The sequence below is a fragment of the Urocampus carinirostris genome, chromosome 17 (assembly GCF_059441175.1).
Source record: "Urocampus carinirostris isolate Australia breed hairy pipefish chromosome 17, RoL_Ucar_1.0, whole genome shotgun sequence".
NCBI classification, from domain to species: domain Eukaryota; kingdom Metazoa; phylum Chordata; class Actinopteri; order Syngnathiformes; family Syngnathidae; genus Urocampus; species Urocampus carinirostris.
The window spans coordinates 20516211-20522654 of record NC_142365.1 but is presented as its reverse complement, the minus strand read 5'-3'; the positions used below and the strand labels follow the sequence as shown (position 1 = coordinate 20522654).

The 6444-nt window shown below is 40.4% G+C and overlaps 1 pseudogene; it reads left to right on the top strand.

Moving 5' to 3' along the window:
- Positions 1-6159: 6159 nt before the first annotated feature.
- LOC148349470 (U2 spliceosomal RNA) lies at positions 6160-6294 on the top strand (annotated as a pseudogene).
- The last annotated feature ends 150 nt before the right edge of the window (positions 6295-6444 follow it).

Sequence of the window (6444 nt, the reverse complement as noted above, 5' to 3'; positions counted from 1 at the left end):
CTTCGTGTTTTGCGTGCTACAAACAGAGGGTGGCGCCACTACGCTGCAGTTGCATTTATTCCCACTTGAGTCCGTTTAAAAGAAAGTTGGTAAAATATTCTCATGACGTTTTTGAGTTGAAACAGAACATTGTTTCTTTATTTACGTTGCTTTAAGCCCCCTTCATTGTTGGACTGTTACACTAATGAGATGTAAGCAGTTATGCAAATGAATTCTCTTTGCTTTCATTGTTGCCATTGTACTTCGGTTAATGTGTTATTTCTCTGCCCAAGTGTTTTCAAAGTTCTTATTTAAGAGAGGGTCAATTATTTGCCCGTTATTCAAGCTCTGGATGGCAGAATTCTACTTAAGGGTCATAAACTAGTGAGCCACCCCCACTTCAGAGTTTGCTCTTGTTCGACACATCAATACATACTTTTTTCATAATGTAAACCTGATTAGAAGGCTGGAACCAGAATTCTGAAAGTTTAAGATATTTTTGCTTACACCTCTTTCAATTGGGTATATACAAAAGTATCCAAATCTTAATCAGATGTGCTGGAAGACAGAATCGTATAAAATCTGCATAAATCTGACCCCACAAAGACAAGATCAAGGAGTTGCAATCAAACTGTTCAATTGTAGAGATGACTTGTAATATTTATTGCTCCTTTGCAGTAAAAAAGAATCCCAATCTCGTAATTAACAGCCTTTGTTTTTCCCTGGCAAAAAAATAAAATGGGTGGGGGGGGGAAAAATGTTCAAAGGCCGAACACAGTCATACAGATTCATGTATTCCTCAATTTAAAAACACATTTTCTTTGACCTACTTCAAAGCACAATTGCAAATTGATAAGTAGGTTTTGTTCCATTCGTAGGTCCCAAAATTCTGCAAAACCAAACGTGAACATGTGTTTTACAGTACATATGTCTGTAAATATCATATTCCAACTGCTTTGCTGCCTCTAAAAATACATAGACCCCTAACATGCAAATAAAAGCTTGATTTGGTACCGTACCACAAACACGTTGAAATATCCAATCATGCAAACCAAGTATTATTTATTTCATCTTCAAATATGTGTCTTCCTTTTGAAAATTAACTTTGAAGGAACCAATTTGGGATTTTGTTCACAAACAAAACAAGAGATTTAGGTATGTTTGATTTTTGAATTGTGAGGCTTCTCTTAATATTGATCCAGCCGTGTCCAGTTCCAGATGCAGAGCGGTAATAGCGGATTTGAGGCAAACAAAGGCACAATTGTTAGTGTTCAGCTCGCTGTGAAAGGAACATCTTTCTTTTCCGTTTAGCTGATGAGCAAACTCTGGGGTACCCTGCCTGCCCCCACTTTTCACGGACCTCATCTTTCTGTTCCCGTTCAGCTGCTGAGCAAACGGATCTACCTCCGCTATGAGGTCCTTCCCCTCGCCCTACTTGTCCTGGACACCAATGCAGACCCCTCAACTTATCCAATGAGGGTCACTTATCCTAAAAGAAAATGGATACACGTAAAAAATGCTATGTTGTCGTTTCTTTTTGTCATGTTTTTGTGCTCATCAACTCGGTTTGTGAATCAGTAAACAGGGCCTTCCCAAAAATGTACACACATTTTATCAGGTGATAACTCAATTGTGTATTCTTTCTTTGTAGGCTGAACCCATTGAACCAAGCGATGGCAGCCAAACTTGATTTAAAAAAAAGACAGTTTATTTTAAAGTGCTACCGGAAGTAAGAAAACTCAATAGAGGTGTGGAAATGTTTCAGGAGAAAGTTTACCATAGCACAAGTCACATCATTCGAATTAAAAAGAAGGTTGAAGCTGATGGAACCACATAAGACCACTAACTTTTTAGGACATCCACAAGAAGCGTCCAAAAGACCACATACAACGACAAACCCCACAAAAGAAAAAAAAATTTACTGGAAACGTTTGAAAGAAGTCCAATGGAGCCTTCGCGGCAAACGTTAAGCGCATGGACTCGTCTTGGAACGGAACTTCTCCATTGACAAGGTTTTATGATGCTACAGACGGATGATTTTCAAATGTCAAACTCACCACGAGCTTGGCGCAAAGACTTTCTTGTACTTTGTTGAAGTGTCTCCAGTAATCATTCTTTTGTGGGGCTTGTCGGTGTACTGCATGTGGTCTTCTTATGGACATCCTGTTCAGTTCCAGTAGTGATGGTAACTCGTGTTGGTGGTTCTTTGTTAAACTCCCTTTCTAGTGCGTTTTCATACTTCCAGTAGCATTTTAGGCTGCCATCACTTTCTTCAATGGGTTCAGCAAACGAAAGAAAAGATGATTATGTGCAACATAAAGCACTAATTAGTCAACACTTAATGGTTTTGACTATTAAAAATGAGGAACGGGGTAAAAATATTACATCAGTAATATGGGCACACATAATATAAAATAATTTACATAAATAAACATAAATTATAGCAATAAATAACCTTTCAACCAGTGTGCTGTAGGAAATGGCCCAATTTTAACTATGCCATTGTTCGGTATCTTTGCTTTCTTTACCTGATCAGCCGAATAACTAAAATTCATCCCTATCAGTAAGTGGCAGCAGATTATTTCTTTTTTTTCTTTTAATATAAAGGTACTTATTATCTGCTCACGTGGAAGGAGATGGACATATATTTCATAAGTTCTTTTTTATGAAGTTATTTGACCCCTCGCAAAAAAAAAAAAAAGTAAAAATCTTGCACACAATTTTGATGATTGTATTTTTTTACTCAAATTCAGAAGTTAGAACATAGTAACAGTTTTCCACTGGTTGGTAATGTGTGCTGATTTTAAGTATTTTTTTGTTGTCTCTCTAGAAAAATAAGATATGTCTCACATTCTTGGTAATCAAAACTGTTATATGTATCGTTATAATGTTTGTAACAGGGAAAACAAAGCTCTGTGTCTGCATAAGTGTGGCATGCAAGAGGGGATGTGGTATACATTTGAATAGTATGATAAAGCACTCTAACTTATTCTGAAGGATTTTGTGGCATTACCTTCACTTATACAAACTGACCTATAACAGGGACTCTTAGCGCTCGTCTTGGGAATTCCCGGCTCCTTTGGGTTATATGTCGAAGAGTCCTTGGGCAAGACACTGAATCCCTAATGACCCCAATGAGCATGTAGTTGCCTTGGATGGCTGACGATGCTATCGGTTAGAATAGAATAGAATATACCTTTATTGTCATTGTTACAAAATGGGTTAACATATTGTGACAACGAAATTGGGCATGACACTCCAGTTTCATACATTCACAGTGAGATAAAAAAGCCAAGAAGATAAATGAACAGAGAAGATAAGGTTATAAAACAAGGAGGATAAGGTTATAGTTATAATTTACGCAAGAAATGTAGGATGTCACATACAGTTTGGTATCGTAATACAGTTTGGTATTTTAAGGGTTTGTGCAATTATACATTTGGTGCAAAAATAGTCATCATAGTGCAAAAAATAGTCAACATATGCATTTGGTGAAAAAGATAGTTATCATAGTGCAAAAAAATAGTCAACACTGTGCAAGGTGAGCAGTAAAGATAGTGCAGGAAACATAGAAAGGAGTACCATTTTACGTTCGTATGAGGTAGTGTGTGTAAAAAGGGAAAGTGTCAAGCACATTGTAAAGCGCTTTGGGAGGTCTTCATTGACTTGAAAAGCGCTATATGAATGCAGAACATTCATTCAATCATAATTCAGTTGTCAGCTGCCCTAATGTGTAAACATTTTGTGCAAACGCTTTATACTGCACAAAAAAGTAGAGGAACACTTAAAAAAACCACCTCAAATCCAAACTGGGGGGAAATGAGACAAGGGATAGTCAGCAGGAAACTGCAACTGCCCCAAAATGATTCGTGCTTTTGTCATCAGTCTTCCTAAAGGTGTCGTCCCTTGTATTATTCAGAAGTTGAGAGGTGTTAGGGGAGGGAAAAAAATCAAAGGCGCTGAGGGTTGACCCAAGTTCAGGAATGAAGAGGTTGAGTGTAAAACGTCCCGCTTGAAGCTCCACAACACCCACACATGTAACCATCTCTGCCCATTCTCACTTGACTGTAACATCAAACCGTTCACTGGCTGGCCACAACATTAGACAAGCAAACACATCTACAACGAAACTTTTAAAACGTTTCAAACACCAACAAGGCTTAACAATCTGTACATTCACACATGACTGCAATGTAAAAGCAAAATCTGGATCGTGCACTCTCACTGGCCACAAAGCTAGACATGCAAACCCAATAAAAACTCCCAAAAAGTTTTAAACAGCCACACATGCAACAAGCTGTGCCCATTCACACTTTCCTTCAACAGCAAACCAAAACTTGGAGCATGCACCCACTCGCTGGCCACAACATAAGGCATGCAAACGTATCTCCCTCCCAAAATTGATTTAAAATGATGTAAAGCCCTTCTTTGTGGTATTTTTGAAGAAAAGAGGTGTGATCCTGGAACTTTTCTCAGTCTGCGCGTCGCCTGCAAAGTAAAAAGGCAGGCAACACCTGATACGGCCGAGCGTGTTAGCTCAAACAGCTTGGAGGTCAAAATGTGGACAACAGCTCACGTCTGCCAAAACACTTGAGGTGCACAATCTTCTCAGGAAACTCCAATGTTGGTTTCCCACAGCTGCCTCCCAAACATATTATTAGCTTGAACCTGATTCCTGCTGAAAAACGATGAAAAAATAGATATGATTTTGCAGTCCTTCAAAGCATGCATGCGACATGTGACGTTTGCACAATGAAATTAGTTATTCATTCTTCAATGTATTGTTTCCAAATGTATATTAAATTAGATTTACAACTTCAACTTTATCGTGAAAAATATACCAGTCACAAAGATTTTTACATTGTGTTTCTGCATCTACATATTGGCCTCGATATAAATTATTACCCCTCAAAATTATGAGACTAATAGCAGTAATCACCTTGCTATAATGCAGTTTACTTTGCGCACATTTGCATTGTGCTCTGAATTCTGATTGGCTAAACAGTCTCTAAAAAACATTTTTCTAGTACCTTTATTTGTTAAAGGTGGTGTCTGTAACTTCTAAACATTCTACTTGCTGACGCCTTCTGGCTAAAATCATCATTGCAGCCTCTGTCAAGCTGCTTGTGTGGCACGTGCAATTACGTGCCTCTCTTAAACGCGCTCGGATAAACTTCTTTTTCATCTTTTTGAGGGTATGGGTGGCATTTGGACTGTATTAGATGTTGGGAGAAGTTAAGAACAGCCCATGTCTTACTTTCACCATTTTCATACTAGAGTAAAATGAAACCGCGACCAGGTGCGCGAAATGACTTTCCTGATGTGGCCCGTGGGTTAGACCATCGCTTTTCTCCATCCATTATCTGCACCACTTATTCTCAGTAGAGTCGCGGATATGCTGGAGCCCTTCCCAGCTTTCTTCAGGCAGTGGGGGGGGGACACCCTGAACTGGTTGCCAGCCAGTTGCAGGGAACACGGAGAGAGACATCTCACCCGTTCATTCACACCTTGGGACAATTTGGACCGGCCAATTAACCTGATATGCATGTCTTTGTAATGTGTGAGGAAACTAGAGTAAACCCACGCAAGCATGGTGAGAACATGCAAACCCCGCAGAGGAAGGCTTGATCCCATGACCTCAGAACAGGGTCAGCATGGCGGTGCAGTGGTTAGCACATGTGCGGCACAGTTCTGAGGTCATGAGATCAAACCACCAGTGTGGAGTTTGCGTGTTCTTCCCGTGCTTGAGTGGGTTTCCTCGAGGCACTCTGGTTTCCTTTCACATTCCAATAACATGCATGTTAGGTTAATTGGCCGGTCCAAATTGTCCCTAGGTGTGAATTAGCAAGCGAATTGTCTGTCCCTGTGTGCCCTGCAACTGGCTGGCAACCAGTTCAGGGTGTCCCCTGCCCACTGCCCGAAGATAGCTGGGATGAGCTCCAGCAACCCCGCGACCCTACTGAGGATAAGCGGTGCAGATAATGGATGGATGGACCTCAGAACAATGCCGCGGACACGCTAACCACTCACTTTCAATTCCCTTAGCTGTTAAAAAAAAGCTGTACCGCAAGCTGGCTGTGGTTGATAAGCTGAGTATTCGCAATGATCGCAGCAGGGCTATGAATCAAGTACTGTAGCCACAGTGTGAGTGATATAAAGGTGTACCGCAATAAAGAAGACTGTGCTGTCTATGAAGATCAAGTGTAGTAGCCATGATCTTTGATTTTTGCAATCCGGAGATGGAATGAGAGCTTGCTCTGTCCACTCCACGCATCGGCCCGGTATTGCAGAACCTCCGGGAACGGTGCATTCGCAATGATCGCAGCAAGGCTTTAGGGCTAGGACCTTAGCTTGGCCTTTTGGCTGAGAGTAAGTGTCCCGGCTCCTAGGTTTTGTAGCGTATTATGAACTGACCGATAACGGATAATGGATAATGAATAACGAAGATAGAACAATAACCCTTAA